This window comes from Megascapheus bottae, chromosome 23, assembly GCF_031878675.1.
Source record: "Megascapheus bottae isolate mThoBot1 chromosome 23, mThoBot2.hap1, whole genome shotgun sequence".
Taxonomy (NCBI): Eukaryota; Metazoa; Chordata; class Mammalia; order Rodentia; family Geomyidae; genus Megascapheus; species Megascapheus bottae.
In genome coordinates, this window is record NC_143531.1 from 11,280,159 (window position 1) to 11,302,588 (window position 22,430).

Here is a 22,430-nt window from a genome sequence, read left to right on the forward strand (position 1 = left end):
AAATAGCTCAGAATTTCCACACAGAATCATGTTCCAAAAATAGTTTGTAGAAATTAGTCTTAATTCTCAGAGTTATGCTGATCACACAGTATGGACTCAAAAATAGTTATTAAGTTTCAATCTTCCTGTAGCTTTTTTTTGTTTTTACCAAAAGTGAAAGAATAAACGTTCAACTGATTTCTTCTTAGTTTTGTATGTCTCTTACACATCTGAACAGTTAGAAAGTAGAAGATATTTCTCGCTTAATTCAAAATCTCATAACAAAACATTAATATCTACATTACACATTCATGCTTTACCTAAAAAAGGTATTTAGTAAAAATTCCAAAATAAATACAATAAATATAGTTTAATTTTTTGTAAACACAATAGTTTGATTTTTTTCTTATAGCCATTAAGCTTTATTTATTTATTTATTTATTTATATTTTTAACCACTGAATGCTTACATATATTGGTGACTTCTCCATAAAACTGTGGAGAATTACAATAATAAAACCAGAGACTTAATTATAAAAAATTCTGAAAATTTCACTTCCATATTATTGTTTTGCATGGTGGCATATGGTATTTAGTTGTTAAAATGAAAAGATAACATTATGGAAAATGTCCCTCCCCGTACTAATAAATTATTTTCTCCAGATGTGTAACAAACCTTACAAGTTTTTCTATTTTGTCTAGAACTACATAGTCTATACACACCACACATATCAAGTGTTTTGTTTTATATTTTATTTTATTTTTGCCAGTCCTGGGCTTGAGCTCAGGGCCTGAGCACTGTCCTTGGATTTTCTCAAGGCTAGAGCTCTACCACTTGAGCCTCAGCACCACTTCCGGCTTTTTGCTATGTATGTGGTACCGAGGAATCGAACCCGGGTCTTCGTGCATGCCAGGCAAGCACTTTAACCACTAGGCCAAACTCCCGGCCTGTTTTATATTTTAAAGACTCATTTGGAGTTATAAATCTCACCAGAGGGCTAGGAGTTTGGCCCAGTGATAAAGTGCTTGCCTAGCATGCACAAAGACCCAGGTTCGATTCCTTAATACCACATACATAGCAAAAGCTGGAAGTGGTGCTATGGCTCAAGTGGTATAGCTGATTTGAAACTTTGGTGAAGTACCAGGGTATACAATTAGCCCTCAAAAATCAACTGCTTTCCTTTATGCCAACAATGAGAAGAGGAGGGCAGAAATCAGGAAAGCAACTTCTTTTGCAATAGTCTCCCATGTTCCTGGATTGGAAGAATTAACATTGTGAAAATGGCAATACTGCCAAGGGCCATCTACAAATTCAAGGAAATACCCATCAATATCCCAAAGTCATTCTTTAATGAAATAGAGGAAGCAATCCAAAATTTCATATGGAATAAAAAAGACCCCATATAGCAAAAACAATCCTTAGCAGAAAGAACAGAGCTGGAGGAATATCAAAACCAAACTTCAGCCTCTATTACAGAGCTATAGCAACCAAAACAGCTTGGTACTGGCATAAGAACAGGCCTGAAGACCAATGGAACAGAATTGAAGACCCAGAAATCAACCTGCAGACCTATAACCACCTAATCTTTGATAAGGAAGCCAAAAAGTAAGATGGAAGAAAGACAACCTCTACAACAAATGGTTCTGGAAAAATTGGTTAAGCTGTATCAGCAGGCCCTTGGTATGACAATGTACAATTATCTCTATGGTTAAATGAAAATAAGTCAGAAACATTTGAGAAAATAATTCAACAAGTGTTCACTATTCTACTCTTCTACTGTTGTAGAAAAATATAATTCCTACGCAATCCTAGTTTATTCCCAAACCACCACCAGCTACTATAAAGTCAAAACCCTATAAACATTCAATTAATAGCAAGTGAGAATAGCTGATTTAGATGATGTGTAACAGAATAACTGTGTGTCATTGAGTAACTCCTTGAGCCTCTCTGGGACTGTAAAAGGAGGCAATGTTTTGATTTATGGAATTATAAATCCAGTTTTCATAAATTGTGCACATCAAAACCGTGTCTTTATTTTCTTTGGGCCCAAGTTTCCCTGGTGATTACCACGGAAACCACCTGTATACTGAACAGGCTGTGCAGCCGCAGCATTTGTTAGTGTATCACCTGAAATGACCATGAGCACAGGTAAGTCTCCCAAAAATAGTTGTTGATGATTTGATATTGTATAATGTATTTTCTTAGTTGTTGAAGAGTATTTTGAGGCATATTCCCAGACATCTACAGGAAGTTATCTAGCTTTTTTTTCTTCAGAGTCAATATGGACCATCTTTCATTATTATTTCATTTGTCTCATTATAGTTTCTAAATACATGTACTTATGAGTGTACAAAAAAGCCATGGAACAATTGAGAGGAATCTTTCTTGTGTGTTTGGTCCATAATTACTCACTTTCTACTCTAGGAAGGAATTGTTTCAAGGATTAGGAAAACATGTAGGAGAGAAACATGATTCTTACCTACACGAAGTTGCATTCTAGACAGTGGTGGTTAAGCGACATATGTCTTCAATAAATATTGAGCTTACAATCAGGTAACTTCAGATATTTTTTTGGATTGTAAAGACAAGAGGAGATAATAAGAAAATTAATAGGGGAGAAAGGACACCCTGGATACACAGCAGAAAAGAAGGCAGTTGAGATCTAGTGTCCCTCATATGACACTGAGATTGTAATTTTTTAATCTTTAGTGTTTGATACTATAATAATCAAATTTTGATCACAATGACCATATAAATTGGGATACTTACATGTCTATATTAAAGAAAAAAATTCAAGAAGTGTGTTAAATGCACATTTCTTGCCTCTTCTTGACATTGTCCAGAAGGGGAGGAGGGAGAAGGCGAGTTTGAAGTATTGTTTGAATCCCCCATTAAAAACTCCCATTAAAAACTAATGCATGCAAATAAACTTCAGACCAATAACAAATCCTTTGTTTTCATACGGTCGCCTCTGGTTACTTTATAATAAATAGATTATAAAATGGCAGTCCTTGAATTCAGGAGAGTTTTTTGTTGCTGGTTTTTTGGCCATACTGAAGTTTAAACTCAGGGTCTTTCTACCACTTGAACCGTGCCTCCGAATCCTTTTAGTGCTTGTCAGGTTTAAGTAAGGGTGCCCTTTATGCCAGGCCAGTGTAGGCTTCTGTCCTCCTTCTTGTGCTGCCTCATGCTGTCAGAGATGACGGACACAGGCCAGGGTACCCAGACATTGTGCTTGTCCTGTAGCTGGCATTACAAGCAACCCCATACTGTGGCACCCAGCCAGAGGTTGAAATAGTCTCGGGAACTTACTTGTTTTATGCTTCTCTGGCCTCAAATTATGACCATTCTATCTCTGCATCCCAAGTTACTAGAGTTGCAGGCTTAAGCCAGCATCCCTGGATCCTCAGTTTAACAATAGTTTATTGCACCCTATAATGTATTTTATTCCTAGTGAAGCAGAGTTAGAGTCTTCAATACACAATGCCCCCATTCTGTGCCATTTTGCTTTTCACTAAGTGACACTTTACTAATTTTATTTAAGAGATTATTTGTAATGAAATCTATCAGAATAGCCATGAAGTCTGTCAGGAAGTCTAACAAACAGTTGCTAATATGAGAAAGCAAGGGAAGACTCCCCACCATTAAAAATGACTTGAGTTTGGCTGGTACTTACATACGCAAGAGGATATTGCAGCTTAAGTGAGATACATTTAGAGTTGTTGAAAAAGCATGAAATTAAACTTGAAGCCACAATGAACATACGTAAAAGGAGGAACAAATTATCTAGCATCTCCTTTTCCTTTTATTTTTGTATTTGGCCATGATAAATACATAACACCCTATCAAAAGCTTATCCGAAAATGTAGCCAGAGAAGTGACTTCCTTTAAATCTCTTTTAATTTTTTTATTTTTTGCCAGTCCTGGGCTTGAGCTCAGGGCTTGAGCACTGTCCTTGGACTTTCCCTAGGCTAGAGCTCTACCACTTGAGTCATAGCACCACTTCCAGCTTTTATCATTTATGTGGTACCTGGGAATCGAACCCAGGTCTTCATGCATGCTAGGAAAGCACTCTACCACCAGGCCAAACTCCCAGCCCCAATTGCTTTTAATTAAAAAAAAATAATTTTTACTTGCCCATGTCACTGTTCCAGATTTTGCTCAAAGCCCAAGTTGAACAGAAGTTTCATCCTCACGTTGGCCACATATGGCAGAGCACGGATGGCCGGGGTTTCAAATAGTAGCTTTCCTCTTTCTTTTGACCAGAAGATTCATGTCTAGATTGTACCGTCTCTTTAAAAGATACAAGATTGGAGAAGATAATTTATCTTAAGAATGTTTGTACAATCTGTTACTTGAAAAAAATGAGAATTTCACATTTATACCTTCCTGCTGCTCTTCTTTTTTATTTTAATTGTATTTTATTGTCTGGGTAATGTATGGAGGGGTTACAGTTACATTTGCCTGGTAGTAAGTACATTGCTTCTTGAATTTTGATATCCCTTCTCATGTTTTTCTTCTACCTCCCTTCCTGCCCCACCCTCTCCCAATCCTCTTGTTTTTGCTCTTCTTTCTCTACCTCCTTGGTTCACTTTCTCCTTAATATATACATATATATGCCAAATATATATATATATATTTATTTAACACACACACACACACACACACCTTTATGCCACTGCTTTGGCTTGAACTCAGGACTTTAGGATTTTGCTTGGATGTTTGGCTCAAAGTTGTCATTCTACCACTTGATCCATACCTCTACTTCCAACTTTTTGCAAGTTAGAAATAAGTTAGAAATAGTTTGAGCTGATTTTGAACACTGATCCTCAGATCTAATCCTCCTGAGAAGCTAGAATTGACTACAAATGAGAACCATTAGTGCCTGGCTTTCTTCCTCATAATTTTTTAGAGCTATTTGCATCTTTGATTTCTTTGTAAGAGTTCTCTCTTCTCTATAATTCCCAGTGTGTCTAAAAGCAGAAACATGTATTTTTTTCTTTTGTGCTTTCTTATGAAGGTATATTTTTGTATGGAGGAGTTTCCAGCCCTGATTGTAACTGACTGGCCAATGCCTTGGTGAGGAATCCATGAAAGATGGAGGAGAATAGATGAAGCTGTAAAATCATTGAATTTGTACAGCTTCATCTGCAGATATGCTGGGTTCCTGAAGGTATGTACTCAGATTGTAAATTTTGAGAGAGCTCTGAAACATCCTCTCCTATCTTACAGTGTTTCCCTTAAGCTAGATAAAGCATTTCTTTCAGTTTCCTTGAGGAACTGGGAAAAGTGCACATGGTAAGGACTGACTTCTGGAATGGTAACATCTCTATATAACACTTTAATAGCAATAAGAGTATATAATTTATATATAATATGTGCAATATATTATATACTGTTGATTATATGTTATATAATACAGTGCATACATAATATGATATATAACATATATATAAGGTATCTATTAAAAGGTTAAACATGATTCACTTTGGTACTTAGAGCCAGCAGCATCCAGAAATGTTCCTCCTATCAAGACTGCCCTGTTATGGCTGATGTCCCTGGAGGGGGTAGAGGTCACTGAAGGACAGAACTGTGATTAGTCATGCTTGCCACTAGAGGTCAGTATGAACCATTTGGAGAGTAAATCTAATGAAGTGGCCTTTGGACCCAGAAGTCCACAGTTAGAAGAGTAATTGATGTTTCTCTGTCCTACAGACTGGTTAAGTGGCTGCAAATCCATTATAAACATGCCTTATGTCAAGGTTATATTATAAATATGTTGAAGTTGGCCGATATATTAGTTATTGCCTCTCCTGAATGTAAATCCACTGGATATCTCAGAAGTCTCTAGTCTCCCTACTTGATCCTCATTGAAAATATCATAATAAAAGCTGGGTGCCAGTTTCCCTTGATGTTACCCTTAGCTACTGAGGAGGCTGAGCTCTGAGGACTGCGGTTCAAAGATGGCCCAACAGAAACTTCCGTAAGACCCTTATTTTATGAATTAGCAATAAGCTGGATGTGGAGCTGGGAGTCTAGTGGTAGAGTGCTGGTCTTGAGCAAAAAAGCTAAGGACCAGTGGATAGGTCCTGAGTTTAAGTACGCACATGCAGGCACATGTGTGTGCACACACAACACACATGCACACACACAAAGTCTAAAACTGTAACAAGAGAAAACAATTAGCATTTAAATATGGGTCTGCTTTACTCCAAAGTCCATGTTGTTCCTGAGCTTCTACTTGCCTTATGTGGGATATATAATGCAACTATTGTCCCCTTTCTTTTCCTCTCCTGTCTCTCTACCCACCAGGTTCCATTGCATTAATATGTTAGTCCTTTCTTCTGTGCTGTTATTCAGGCAAGAATGTGTTCTGACTCATTGTACTTGATGTCATAGTTTAAAGATAATTAAAGAAGATGTAACTTTGAATCAAAGTATTTGATCTTTACTGTGCTCTGTAAGTCTCCTAAATATTAACTTTGACTTTGAATGTTGTTGGGTGTCAAATCAGCTCAGGCTATTATAACAAAATACCTTTAATTCGGTGGCACAAATCTATATTTCTCACAGATGTGGAAGTTCCAGTGAGGTTCCATTCTGAGTCATCTTTTTTTGGTTTAGAGTCCTCTGCTTTTTGGGTGCTCAAATCTAGAGAGAATGAAGGAATTGACCTGGTGTCACTCATTTTAAGGACATTAATCTCCTTGGAAGTCAGCAGTATTGTGACCCCATCATAAATTAATTACCTCTCAAATCTCCCATATTCCAAATATCTTCACAGTGGGGTTTAGGATTTAATTAATTCTTCAAATATTTTGAAGCACAGAAGTTTTTACTTTTAATGAAGTTCAAGATAAACTGTTTTGGGCATCTTGTTTGTATGCCAAGAAATGTTCACTAATCCAATTTCACATACATTTTTTCCTCATTTGTTTTATCTAGAAATTTATGCTTACAATAATCTATAAATGCAGTTAAAATCATTTACCTCCCTGTGATGCATCTAAGCTTAACTTTTATATAAGGTGCAATCTCAGGGCCAAATTATACTTTTAAAAATAATGATCCATTCTTAATTTTCAAAGATTCTTTAGGAATAAAGTACAAAAACTGGTCCTGTCCTCTCTTACCATATGTTGAATTACAATCATTTTGATCATAGGACTGAAAAAATTTAATAAGCAATACACTTGGAAATACATTCTGATTATTTTCTTCTATCACTACCTTCATACTTATATCTGTGTAATATCAGTTTTGGACAGATCTTCATACTTCATCAGTTAGAAACAATAGCCAAACAATTGAAACAAGAAAAGACAACTATAAGTAAAGTGTTAAAAAGGAATGTCATTTCAGTATCCTAATTCTTTCCACAACCACTGAGACTCTGAACAGTGTTGTGAGGCAATAGGCTTTTTAATAAGCAATCTTAGGGTACTAATGAAATTTCTCTGTTGGAGTCACTTGAATTTAAAAGCTCTCCATAGTAATATTACAAAAATGACTCTAAGTAAGATGCATGACAAGTTGTTAGACTCTAATATATGATCAGATTACTTTAATACACATTGTAAAAATAAACTGCTAGATAAAAGACTAGATGTCAGAGGAAATGTCTTATAGTTAGCACAGCTTTCGGACAAATATTTTTTATTATGAGTTAAGTTCTTATATAGAGACAGGAGATGAAGGGTAAGAAAAAATAGCACTTCCCTAGCTAGAGAATGATGTTGGAAAAGATTGGTAACATTCCAACTAGAGTTGATGCTGTGATATTGAGAAAAAGCACAGGAAGTTGTTGAGCGGTGGCTTCTCAGTTGTATGACTATAAAAAACTAACAAGCGGGGCCGGGAGTTTGGCCTAGTGGTTGAGTGCTGGCCTAGCATGCACGAAGACCCGGGGTTGATTCTTCGGTACCACATACATAGAAAAAAATGCCAGAAGTGGTGCTGAGGCTCAAGTGGTAGAGCTCTAGCCTTGAGAAAGTCCAAGGACAGTGCTCAGGCCCTGAGCTCAAGCCCAGGACTGGCAAAAAAAAAAAAGTTGGAAAAAAAACTAGCAAGTGAATATCAATGTGTATGTAGATAAGGGATCTAGTTAAAGAGAAAATGAAAAAAAAAAAGAGCAAAAGAATACAGACCTGAAGGCTTCCCCAGAGTTCATTAATCCCAGGAAAAAGCAACTAGGAAAACTGCAAACATCCCCACAAGACACCAAATGGCTTGTCTCACTGGAAGTAAGTCAGAAAACACCATCCTAAGATTGTATAGGTCCTGGTACTATTGACATTTTCTTGATCACAAATCCTCAATCAAAACAAACCTTGAGGAATCCCAGAGAACACTAAAGAAAAATGAACAAGACATTTCTGTATGAACATGGATTCAAAAATTTGGATATTTTAATATTACAAACATGAAAGCTGAAAGAGGTTGTGATCAAAGCACTTAAGATTTTCAAGTCTGTGACTATGTTTGCTCATCAAATCATACGCGGTATATGTAGTTTAGTGCTTAGTATGCCAAATATAGAGCTTCTAGAAGTATAACTTCATGGATAGGTAGAATGGTTAATGGGTACATTTTCTTTACTGGCAATTGAGGCTGAATAAATGGCTATTTATAAATGGTTGAGTGCTTGCCTAGCATGCATGAAGACCCGGGTTCGATTCTTTGGTACCACATACATAGAAAAAAAAAGCCAGAAGTGGTGCTGAGGCTCAAGTGGTAGAGCTCTAGCCTTGAGAAAGTCCAAGGACAGTGCTCAGGCCCTGAGCTTAGCCCAGGACTGGCAAATAAAAAAAAAAGATTATTGATGGGCTGGGAGTTTGGCTTAGTGGTAGAGTGCTTGCCTAGCATGCATGAACATCTGGGTTCGATTCCTCGGTGCCACATACATAGAAAAGGCTGGAAATGGTTCTGTGGCTCAAGCGGTAGAGTGCTAAAGAAAGCACAAGGACTGTGCTCAGGCCCTTAGTTCAAGCCCCAAGAATGACAAAAAAAATGATTATTGATGACTGGTAGAGCCTCAAAGTGTACAGGGAAGAGAATTCTGGAAAACATCTAAATGTATGTTGACAGTACAAACATGATGAGAGTGCCTCTTCTCCTACTAGTACAAATATATTTCTTGTAAGTGCTATGAATATCTCACTTCACTGATAGGGTGAATTTTGTAGATGTAATTGGTCTCTGACAAGAAACAAAAGAACCTTCTGGAACCGTTATCTAAGAATCTTCATTTCTTAGATATGTCAACTGTCAGTAGTAAATATTCATTTTGATTTGATATAGTCCTATGTCATTAGTTACTTAGGAATAGTATTTTAGGGAGACTCATTCCACACCCAGTTTTCCATTCAGTTGAGTAGATTCTTCCTTACTTAGGAGAAGTTTCCATGTGCTTCAAAACAAAATGAAAAGTTCCAGAGGGTGGCCCTACCAATTTTTATTTGGCATCATCTTAAAGCGACTACCTCCTCGGCCTTAATCTTCTTTTCCATTTCACAGTTCAGTCTTTGGCTCGCCCAATATGCTGCTATCAGCAAACAGGGAACATTCTCCCCGGTCTTGGAGAACTAGTGTTTTGCTCCAGAAATAAAAATCAAGTAAGTGCTTCCAAATGCTGATATCCTCATTACCACGTCTGCTAAAACTTTCTGTTGGATTGCAAGTGTAATTGCAGGCCACACAAGGCGCTGGCACTCCAGCGGGAGGGAGCATGCTGGCCAGAGCTTACATTGCTGCTAGACAGAGTCCTCATGGACCCATGCTGCTCATGTGAAGATGGCACCTGGACAACCTCAGTATTCACCATGGCAGCTGCACAACCACCGGTCTTACCACTGCCAGTTCCATATGCCCCAGAAACTATATTTTGCTCTCTCTCTCCCCACTATCTCTCTCTCAAATTCAACTTTTTGCTCTTGCCCAACTCTTTTGCTTATAGCTAGCACTTCAAATTTTGAGCCACAACTCCACCTCCAGCTGTTTTGATGATTCACTGGAGATAAGTGTCTCTTGGATTTAGCTATCTCAGCTGACTTTGAACTTGGATCCTTCAGTCTCCTGAGTAGCTAGGATTAACAGGTGTGAGCCACTGACTCACAGCTGCCTTCCTTACCTAACATGAAACTATAGGAAAGAATATTTTCTGTACTGGTTCTCAGTGTTGGTCAATGTCATTTATGAATCTAATAGTCATATAATCAGAAGATAATTCTGTGGAATGGGGAGTAGTTAAGGCAAAGGTGTAAGGCCAGCTGGTGAGATTAAAAAAAAAAAAACTTTTGTTTCTTACAGTTTAACTCATAGATGACACTCTGGGGCTGAGAATTGTACATGTTAGCAGCAGAATATATAGTATGAAAATTCACTTGGTGTGGAAACCAAAAGAAAATCAGTAAGAATTATGTTCAGAAAGAGATCCGAGCTGCCTTAACAATCCTGAAGTCGTCATTTGAAGTTTTTCTCACAAGGAAGGAAGTAACATCAAACCAGTCCAAAGTTGAGGGGGTATTTGAAATTTAGATTCAATAATAAAAAAACATGATTACATAGTCATCAGGGTAGGAAATCAGTGAGGCAATTAGTAGGCATACAGACATGGCAATTCAAGAAATTAGAGTGAACTAACTCGAGTGGGTTGGGGCATTAAGAAATGGTGGAAAGATAGAGGGTGACTGACTACCTTCTCTTCCTTGCTCTTTACCAAATGTATGGCACCACTAATGCTGGTGTGTGTGTGTGTGTGTGTGTGTGTGTGTGTGTGTGTGTGTTTACTCACATGCATGTTGAGTTACTGAGAACAAAGTCAAAGAAAAAAATAGATTTGGCATTAGGTAATGATTAATTCATGTCAGTGGATAATTTTCCTCTGGTGCAATCTATTGACTTTTTATGTTGTCAAGGTTACTGTGCATGTCAGTGAGAGTCAGTAATAGGAGACTGACATCAGAATAGAAGAAAGGAGAAGTGGCCCATAAAACTGCCAGTGCTAGCAAGAAATGATTCCTGGGTTGCATCTTTAAAGATTATTAAGATTAAATTTGGTTAAAATGGAGAGGAAGGATATTTTAGGTTAAAGAAATGCACACAGAAACCTTAGTGAGAATGAACATTTGTGTAAAAGCTGATAGAGAAGATGGAAAAAAGAATTTTTATCCTGAAAGCAATGGGGGATATCATAAAGTGTGCCACAATTGTCCTGGTCAGCCTGTTAGTAGAAATGTTCAATATTCTCTCAATAAAATTTTACCAGCTGGGTACCAGTGGCTCATGCCTGTAATCCTAGCTACTCAGGAGGATGAGTTCTGAGGATCAAAGGTCAAAACCAGCCCCACATGTGGCCAGGAGGGATTACTACTACACTGTTGATGAGAGTGTAACTCCTTCAACCACTGTGGAAAGCAGTATGGCAGTTCCTCAAAAGACTAAACATGAAGCTCCCCTATGACCCAGCAATTCCACTACTTGGCATTTACTCAATTGTCCAGAAACAAGGACATACTAAATCCACTAGCACAACAATGTTCATTGCAGCACTATTTATCATAGCAAAGATATGGAACCAACCCAGATGCCCCTCAGTTGATGAGTGGATCAACAAGATGTGGTATTTATACACAAGGGAATTCTATGCTGCTGTCAGAAAGAACGACATTGCCCTATTTGTAAGGAAATGGAAAGACTTGGAAAAATATCATATTAAGTGAAGTAAGCCAGACCCAAAAGGAACATAGGCTCAATGGTTTCACTCATTTGTAATAATTAGTACACATTCATTTGTAATAATTATGACTCTCCTAGTAGTATTATAGATGGAGAACACAGGTACCTGGGTAACATATGCTTTTTATTTTTTGTTTTTGTTGTAGTCACAGGGCTTGAACTCATGATCTGTGTACTGAACCTGCGCTTCTTTTTTTTTGCTCGAGGCTAATATTCTACCATTTGAGCCCAGCACCACTTCCAGCCTTTCTGTTTATGTGGTATTGAGAAATCAAACCCAGGGCTTTATGCATGTTAGGCAAGCACTCTACCAGTAAGCCACATTTCGAGCCCCTACCGTATGATTTTTATTTTTTATTTTTTCTTGGTCATGGGCTCCAACTCAGCCATATGTTTTTTAGTACCAGTCTGTTGCCTGGCTAATACACATAAGTCCTGTCACAGAGTGTGTTAAAATATACATGGTGTGTCAACACTACAATAATTGTATTAATGAATTCTGCATAAAACAAGAAAATATAGCATTAAGAAATATACAACAGAAATTCTTTTATCCTGTCTTGGTTAAATGATTTGCTGGAAGAATGCCATTGCAAAGATTTAGTAAGTATTTTTTGACATTGTCAAAGTAAGAATCGTCCTTCAGGATCTTTGTTATTCTGGTTTTGATAAAATTTTCTCACTTGAGTCTTATGCGCCAAAACACAGAAAACCATGCCAGCAATGCTATGTTGCTGAAATATTTTATGGATTTATTTGATATTATTTTAATTGAGAAACTCTAGGTTGTCAGTTTTTTGTCATACTGGTGTCCATGTTATGATATCCCCAAATATTCTGCTTACTTGCTTTTGGATTTAATATCTTAACACTGTCATGCTCTTACCTTAGCAGATGACATAGGTTTTTGAGTATTGCTCTTTAGGAAGCTTGTAGCTGGTACCTTCTCTTAGACTCCTATATTCTTTTTCCTCCAGGTATTGTCATCTCTTGAGTGCTTCATTAGATGATATATCTAGAGGTCTACATCCCAGTAGACACACATATGGGTCACAGGAAGGTGACAAATCCTACTTTTGGCAAGGTAACATTTCCATATTTCTGTTTCTTTCATTGTGATCTCAGTGTGTTTTCCTCCCTCCCTTCAGCTAACTCCTGATTTATATGAGCACTTTCACAGCATTTTGGCATACAAGAAAATGTGCACTGGTAGGGACATTTCTTCTGTGTTTGCACAAGTAGAGGGAAAGCTGGATTTAGAAGTAGGGTAGAAAGGTCTATTTACTGAAGTTGCTGAGAAGTGTATCTATATTTCCTTTAGTTTTCAATGTCTGTTCTAATAAGTACCAATATTTAAATTTGCAAAACTAAAGAAATCCACTCAAATAGTTGTATTGCCAGCACTTGAACATTTGTATACATTTTTTGCAGAGCATTTATAAAAATGAATGCGTAGGAAAATGGTTAACTTCTCTATTAATAGTCGATCAATTGTGAAGTAGACTATTGTTTGTGTTAAATATGTAGTGCCCACAGACACCCCTTCCACTTCCTGCTGTCCTTCCTTCTGGGAGAAATATTCCTCCCTCCATGATACCAGGGCCTGCTATGCGAAATATGTAATAGTTGGAATGTGAGCAGAATGGATACATTCCATATTAGGATAGCAAGTTTCTAAACCCTTACATGGTGCTGGCATTGTTCTGTTCCTTTTCCTGGAGCAGAATGTTTCCTGGTCATTTTTCCCTGCCTGGAGTTGGGAATAAAGAAAAGCATAGGCCAAGGCCATAGACAGTTCTAAATGAGCATGCCCCACACATGAGAAACAAACCTTTGTTGAATAGTCACTGAAGATTGTGCATATATGTGATTTCTTCTGTTATGACAACATATTGTAAATGCTTCTTAATAATGTATTGCATTTCATTGGAGCCATTTTATGATGTACATATTTTTGCATTTTCCCATTGGCTTTATTGAAGCAACAAAATTCCTAATATAACATCTTAAAGGATAAATGATTTGTTTTGACAAACCAGTTTCACAGGTTTCAGTCAGTGGTTGGCTGGTTCCATTGCCTGAAGTGAGGCTGAACAGCATGTTAAGTGAACGTGGTGGTGTGGGGTAGCTTACCTACGGCAGGCAGGAAATAGAGAAGGAACCAGGAAGAGGTAATAGAGACAGCTTAACAGAGAACATACCCAGTGACTCACTGTTCCAAAGAGGCTACAGTTTCCTCAGTTCTAACATCTCCCTATTAGTCTATTCAAACTTTGAATCCATCAATGGGTGGAGGAGAATATTTTCTAGTCCAGAGCCCCCCTGAGACTGCTGTTTGTTTCAGGGAACAAGCCTTCAGCACATGAGTCTCTCAAGACAACTCTTTACCGGAGCAATAACAATTTCCTATGGGTAATTTTGACATGTATGTTTCTAAATATATTGGAATTTGTTAGACCAGATAGGTGTACAAATAGCTGAAGTCATTTTTTTTTTAATTTTGTGAATTCTTGGATACTAAAAAGAACTAAGACCTGGTGATGTGGCTCAGGCCTGTAATCCTAGTTACTCGGGAGGCTGAAATCTGCAGATCTCTGAAGGGAGCCCAAACAAGAAATTCCATAAGACTCTTATCACCAAAAAGCCTGTGGGACAGTGCCAGCCTTGAGTACAAAAAGCTAAGAGACAGTTCCCAAGTCCCAAGTCCCAGTACAAACATAAATAAATAAATAAGAGACATGGCTGCTATTTCAATAACAATGAACTTTTATTAAGACGCTGTGCATTGTAACACTTTCACACATAGCATGTCATTTTACATTCATAGTGATTCTGTTTAATAAGTACCATTTCCATTGCTAAGTGAGAAATTGCTGAGATGGAGAGAGGTTTAACGCGTTCCTTTTGCACCAGTGAGTGTGGAGAAGGAACAAGTACAGCAGGTTTCCATTCACCACCTCTCCAGTCACCTCACTTCTTGGTATGCAACATCGTGTGCAGGGGGTATCTATTTCCTCTTCCTGTTTCCCTCTCTATTTCCTGTTTCCCATCAGGTGAGCTGCTCCACACAAAGACATTCCCCATCATGCTGTACAATCTCACCAGTTTCAAGTGGAATTTACAGACAAAATAGTTTATATTTTATAGTAACATAAAAAAGAAATGCCTGTGATTAAATTCTTCCTGATAGTCAACTGAGGTCACAGAGGTTTAGAAGGATAATAAAAGAGGGAATTATATTCTTGAAAGCAGATTAGATAGAGAGACAATGGATTTCAACAATTAGAAAATGTAGTAGTATTTTATTTTGTTCTCCTCGTAGTAAGTTCATCCATTGCTTGTTAATTATGGTGACTGTTGAAATGAACTAGGACTGAAACATGCATTCTGTTCATTCACTGGAGCTGGTATATTATTGAATCAAGTAGAAGAAAGAATGGTGGTTGTATATCTCAAATTACATTAATATAGCTCCAGGCAAGTCAGAAGACAGTCTGACACTATATTTTTTATATATTTTTATTGTAATTAGTAGAAGGGTTACATTATATTCACCAGATAGAAGGAGCATTACTTCACATACATTGATACCCTTTCTCATGTCTTGGTCTCCATATCCATCCCCCCTCCCCGCCCCTCATCTTGTTTTCCTCCCTTTCCTATCCAACTTCAAATAACCAAATACACATATATACAATATATCAGATGACAAGATGAAATACTGTAACAATATGAGATAACCAAGGGACAGCAAAAGAGATGAGAGATAACATAATACATTAAAGACTACAATCACTCCTAATATGGCTTTTGTTTCTATATCTTGGAGGTCTTTTCAATTAGTGTTATTCAATATGGCCATATGTCTCCAGGTTTTGTTCTATTGTAAATCTGCTAGGAGAGCCCAAGGTTTCTAATGATTATGACAAATGAGGGAAACCATTGAGCCTATGTTCCTTTGAGCCTAGCTTACTTCACTTAATATGATTGTTTCTAAGTCCTTCCATTTCCTAACAAATGGGGCCATGTCGTTCTTTCTGACAGCAGCGCAGAATTCCCTTGTGTATAAATACCAGATCTTGTTGATCCACTCATCAACTGAGGGACATCTGGGTTGGTTCCATGTCTTTGCTATGATAAATAGTGCTGCAATGAACATTGTTGTGCTAGTGGATTTAGTATGTCCTTGTTTCTGGACAATTGGGTAAATGCCAAGTAGTGGAATTGCTGGGTCATAAGGGAACTCTATGTTTAGTCTTTTGAGGAACTGCCATACTGCTTTCCATAGTGTTGTATGAGTTTGCACTCCCACCAACAGTGTAGTAGTGATCCATCCTGGCCACATCCCCTCCAGCATCTGTTGTTATTAGATTTCTTGATCCTGGCCATTCTAACTGGAGTGAGGTTGAATCTTAGAGTTGTTTTGATTTGCATTTCTTTTATTTTTTTATTTTTTTATTTTGCCAGTCCTGGGCTTGAGCTCAAGGCCTGAGCACTGTCCTTGGACTTTCTCAAGGCTAGAGCTCTACTACTTGAGCCTCAGCACCACTTCCTGCTTTTTTCTATGTATGTGGTACCGAGGAATCGAACCCGGGTCTTCATGCATGCTAGGCAAGCACTTTAACCACTAGACCAAACTCCTGGCCCTGATTTGCATTTCTTTTATGGCCAGAGGTGTCAAGCATTTCTTCATCTGTCTATAGGCCATTCTTATTTCTTCTTCCCAGAAGACTCTCTCTAAGCCTTTGGCCCATCTTTTAATGGGATGGTTGTTTCTTTGGAGATTAGTTTTGGAGTGATTCAATTTTTGAGCTGTTTATATATTTTAGATATGAGGCCTTTGTCCATTGTACGGTTAGTGAAGTTCTTCTCCTACTCGGTAGACTTTCTAGTTAATATGCTAGCTATGTCCTTTGCCATGTAGAAGCTCTGCAGTTTAATGCAGTCCCACTTAGCCAGACTTTCTCTGATTTGTTGTGTTTCATGGTCCTTATTAAGAAAGTTTCGACCGGTGCTAGTGTATCTCCTATTCCTTCTTGTAATGTTTTCAGTTACACTATATTTTTATAGCTAGTGTATTTTGCTGTGTGGGTGCTAATATAACAAGGCTCAGTTAGATTTTTGCCTCTTTCTCTCTCCCTGCTACCTTCCTCATTCCACTGTCTCTCTGTGTATATCAGATATGATTGTTGATATGGAAAGGGAGAGAAGGGTAAAACAGGCAGAAGACTGAGCCTTTGTTCTCTACAATGAACTTAGGTGTACACAAATTGGTATGAATAATAAACATCTATGCCTTTAAAACCATGAACCTTGTCTTGATATATAAAGTTCTACAGTTGCACACTTTTTTGCTTTTAATATTGGCTCCATTACTTTATATTTATCTTAATTGTGTTGCTGTATGCATGTAGTTTTAATATCCAAATGTTGTGTGTAATTGTGAACATTTATAACCTCAAATGTTATTATGTTTTTACCAAAACTGTTTAATATGTGATCAAATGTTCTTAATCAGGTTGCCCATTAAACTTTACATAAATTTCTTTTATGATAAAACCTTCTCAGACTGAAAATTTATAGCTGAAAAGAGGTATCACATTTTCAAAATAAGTTTAATCAAAAACTTCATTTGCTAGAACATCTCATTCCAACTGGCATTTGATCTTTTGTTATACAATTAAGTTGACTGGAGAAAAATCATTATGCAGGAAAACAAGAAACTGCAAACAATTAGCATTTATTATTGTGCTGTGTACAAACATCCTGTAATTAAGCATTTCTTTTGAATGAATAAATGATTACTTAAAAATATGAGAATATTAAACTACCAGCTTAAAAAGATGGCTAAGTTGAGTCTTTTGATATGTTGCTCCATAAGAGAAAATAATTTGCATAGGTAGGTGCACTGTAATTTACATTCAGATTTCATTATGATCAAATAAAACATAATCAGATAGGAGTCTTCTGGAAATCTGTTTCCCTTGTGAACAAATAGCATCAGTACACTGTAGCCTTAGGCTTCACTTTTGTTCAAGGAACTTTTATGAGGGCATGCTTTTATCTTTAACCCACGGGTGTCATGGTATAAGCAGTGATGACACAGGATCACCAGAGAAAGAGAGTACACCTGATGGACAGATGCTTGGGAGTGATGTGCACTTCAGAAATACAGGTTTTTGAGCTTGCCAAAACTGGGAGATTTACACTATCCTAGCTCACCCACTGAAGTCTTATTTCAGAGAGAGAGAGAGAAAGAGAGAGAGAGAGAGGGATCTACAGAGAAAATAAAATAGTTTAGATACAGAATTCTCACATCACCCTCAAGTAATTGCTTTGTTATTAAGATTTTATAATAAACAATAATGAGATAATGAGCCAATATTGATACATTTTTATGGGCTACATTTTATAGTTTATCTGGATTTCTTTGGTTCTTACCTAATGTCTTTTGTTATTTTGGGGTTTCACCTTGGATAGCATGTTTCACTAACTTGTTCAGCCTCTAAGGATCCCTTATGAAGGGTTCTCACAACCTGACTGTTGATGCACACAAGTCAAATAGTGCAGAATGGTTGAATTATCTGTAAATTTGTAACTGTAAAGTGCTCATCTTCATCCCATTTTCTTTTCTTATGAAATTTGCTTTAGATGGAATTGCCTATTGTATCCTTTTATTTATATTAATGTATCTTATATTTTTTTCCTATCTAGATCCCTGTATTGAAAGATTTTTAGGCACTGTATATAATGGGGCCTGTTTTTCATCCACTATTACTGTCTCTGTCTTTTAATTTGTCTGTTTAAAACATTCACATTGAAAGTGATTACTGATATAGTTGGATTAATATCTAACATATTTGTAGCTGTTTTCGATTTGCTGCACTTGCTTTTCATTTTTTTTACTTCCTGTCTTCTGCCCCCTCTTGTTTTAATTATGCATTTATATGATTTCATTTTCTCTTCTCTCTTAACATCAATTAGATGTCCTTTTAAAATTCTTTCAGTGGTTGCTCTAGGGTTTTCAGTATAAATTTTCCATAATCAAAATCTATTTTTAAAAGATACTGTACTGTACTGTAGTATGGGTAGTGTTAGAACCTTATAATCATATTCCAAATCTACCCTTTTTATACTTAAATAGTAACTGCCATTTGCTTACTTATATTGTAAACACACAAAACACTTTGACTTGTTTCTTTAGCAATTTTATTGGTGCTTTTATGGTATATTTCCTTCTCTACTCGATCTTTTAATAGATCTGTAACATTATATTTAAACATTTTTGAGACCACATAGAAATAAGTCTGTTTTTATCCACTTTTATTGCTACTTTTAATTGATAAATATTTCACATTCTCCTTGCCTATTTTCTTTCTTTCTTTCTTTCTTTCTTTCTTTCTTTCTTTCTTTCTTTCTGTCTGTCTGTCTGTCTGTCTGTCTCTCTTTCTCTTTCTTTCTTTCTTTTTCTTTCTCTCTCTCTTTCTTTTCCTTCCTTCCTTCCTTCCTTCCTTCCTTCCTTCCTTTTTGCCAGTCCTGGGGCATGACTCAGGGCCTGAGCATTGTCCCCTGGAGCCTCTTTGTTGCTCAAGGCTAGCACTCTACTACTTGAGCCACAGTGATATTTCTGACTTTATCTGAATAGTTTATTGGAGATAATTGTCTTAAGGACTTTCTTGCCTAGGCTGGCTTTGAACCATGATCCTCACATCTCAGCCTTCTGAGAGGCTAGGATTACAGGCATGAGTCACTGGATCCTAGCTTCCATCTGATTCTTAAAGAATAACTGTCATCTATTTTACTTATCCGTATGCTATATTCACACCCTGTAACTCTTATTATTTTAATAAAGATTTAAGCTAAAATTAGGTAAAAAATTATTTTATAATTACTTACTTTCTCATATTCTCTTTATTTTGCTGCATATTTTGCTATGCTTATTCCATTTTCTTTCTCCCTGAAGAACATCTCTTTTTTTTTTTTGCCAGTCCTGGGCCTTGAACGGAGGGCCTGAGCACTGTCCTTAGGTTTTCTCAAGGCTAGAGCTCTACCACTTGAGCCTCAGCACCATTTCTGGCTTTTTCTATGTATATGTGGTACCAAGGAATTGAATTCGGGTCTTTGTGCATGCTAGGCAAGCACTCTATCCATAGGCCAAACTCCTGGCCAAGAACATCTTTTAATATTTCTTCCAGAGCAGATCTTCTGACAATAAATTCTTCAGTTTTAGTTTGTGAAAGTATATTTCTACTTTAGTAGTGTAGGATAGTTTTCCTGAATATAGAATTATAGGTTGGTCCATTTTATCATGTTTTTTTCTTTCATTGCTTTAAATATTTCTCTGTCATCCTTTTCTTGTTTTCATGATTTTGTTCTTGTTTATTTTAAAGAGTATGGCAGTTTTATTTATTTTCATATATATATGTATGGTAATTATCTTTTTCTTTTTTATATAATGTAAACAAATTGCACAAAAGGCTTTCATTGTGATATTTCCATATATTCATATAATGTATTTTGATCAAGTCATCCCAATGTTACTAATTCTTATTCTCCATGATTACTTATCTTTATAATTTTAGTAAATGATACTCTATTTTAATATATACATATACAACTCACTGATATTATTCACAGTGATCCCTTCTTTTACAGGTCTTCTTGTGCCTCCTAGACAAGCAGATCCTTTTCATATTCATTCTGGTTTTTATTTTTATTTTGTTCTAGATCTTACCTATAAGAGAAACCATATAATATGTGTCTTTCTTATTATTTTGTTTGGATCCTACATACAATCATAAGCATGTGGTATATTTGTCTTTTGGAACTTAGTGCAACACATTGATCTCCATTTCCATCTATTTTTCTACAAATGGCATAGTTTCATTTTTATGTGCTTGTATTTTCAGTTCTCTTATGGACCTATTGAAATCTTTTATTTGGGGGCTGTTTATATTTTGTTCTTTGTGTAAGGCTAAGAATGAAGATTCCATTTGATGTCATGTCATTCATGAAAACAGAAATCACTACATTTGATAGACATGCTGAGTGATTTTGTGTGTGGCAAGTTCTGGTGCTTGAACTCAAGGCCTAAGTACTGTTCCTGAACTTTGGTGTTCAAGGCTAACTCTCTAACACTTTGAGCCACAGATTCATTTCCAGTTTTTTGGTAGATAATTGGAGATAAGAGTCCCAAGGATTTTCCTGCCCCGGCTGGCTTTCAACTTTGATCTTTAGATCTCAGACTCCTGAATAACTAGGATTAAGGTATGAGCTACTGACATCTGGCTCTAAATAATTTTATTATCTTCCAATAGAGTATTTTGTTTTTAAAAATTCACTTTTCCTATGGGAAGTTATTCTTATTGGTGCTAAACAATAAATATGTTATCCAGGCAAAACAGTTCACTACTAAGATGTCCCAAAAATGAGTGGAAAAATACATTCACTACAGAAAATCATTGAAAAGCATCCAGAGCTATCTAAATTCTTCATGCATTTTCTACATTTTATACTCTTCTAAAAATATTAGCCAGAAGCATAAAACTCCTTTCTAGTCTCAGTGAAAAATCCATTATCAAACAAACAAACAAAATCTTGGTAGCAGGAATAGTGATAGTAAAAAAGAGCAAGTACTCAATTCCAGGTTGAGAAGGACTCACAGACACAGACACACAGACACAGACACACACACACACACACACACACACGCACGTACGCACGCACGCGCGCGCGCGCGCGCACACACACAGAAAAAGAGAGAGAGAAAGAGAGAGAGAGAGAGAGAGAGAGAGAGAGAGAGAGAGAGAGAGAGAGAGAGGGAGGGAGGGAGGGAGGGAGGGAGGGAGGGAGGGAGGGAGGGAGGGAAGAAGAGAGAAAGAGAGAGCAGAATTCCCTTCTAATTAATCCCTCAGGCCAGATTTTTCTGATGGATTTTCTGGACAGAATATATCAATATATTTATATAGAATAACTCCAAAGGACATTTGTTTTCTTTTTTTTAATTTAAGTGTTCTTGTGAAGGTAATATATGGAGTGGTTACATTTACACAAGTAAGGACATTTGTTTTAAAAATGAATAGGTCAATACTTCTTAGCACAGCCAGTGTTGTTAACAACAGATTTAAAGTGCCCGTTGCTTTAAGTTGAAGCATAATAGACATTTTTGCATCACAGCTTAGTAGAAATACCTTGAACATTAGAATTCTTACTAATTCTGACGTTTACTAACAGTATGATATTTGGCCCTCAGTTTCTTCATGCTAAATAGGGATATTCCTGGTTCACTGATTATTGTGAAATGGCACAGTACTATAATAATAGATATCAACTGTTATATTTTTACAGAAAAAAGCATGTCTTCTAAGACAAATATGGAATCAGTAGGTTAAGTAAGTCTCCATTGACCAAGTTATATTTTCATTTCTTCTATCAGATACCAATTCATCTGGCAATTGCTAAACAAAAATGAAATGAATAATTGCAAGATTATTTTGTAGCACAGCTTCCTGACTTTTTGAAGCAATGTTTTAGAAGTTGGAAACCTCTTTTCATATGTAATATTTTTTCCGAAAGGGATAAAGGGGATTTTTTTTTGCCAAAGAGTGTATGGCTCTTTCATTTGCTTCACTTCCCTTCAGCCATTCCTTTCCTTCTGTCATGAAATCTGGATACTTCAGTACATTTTAACTTCTTGCCTACTGCTACCGCACAAA

General features: G+C 36.7%; 1 long non-coding RNA gene across 1 annotated transcript in view; it reads left to right on the forward strand.

Annotated features, from left to right (window-relative positions):
- The window catches only part of LOC150047313 (uncharacterized), a 160,873-nt gene extending 155,282 nt beyond the window's left edge, over positions 1-5,591 (forward strand). The window contains exons 2-3 of the long non-coding RNA XR_016539388.1: positions 5,000-5,152; positions 5,479-5,591. This is a non-coding gene — a long non-coding RNA (uncharacterized LOC150047313). The remainder of the gene's footprint in view (positions 1-4,999; positions 5,153-5,478) is intronic.
- Positions 5,592-22,430: the final 16,839 nt, after the last annotated feature.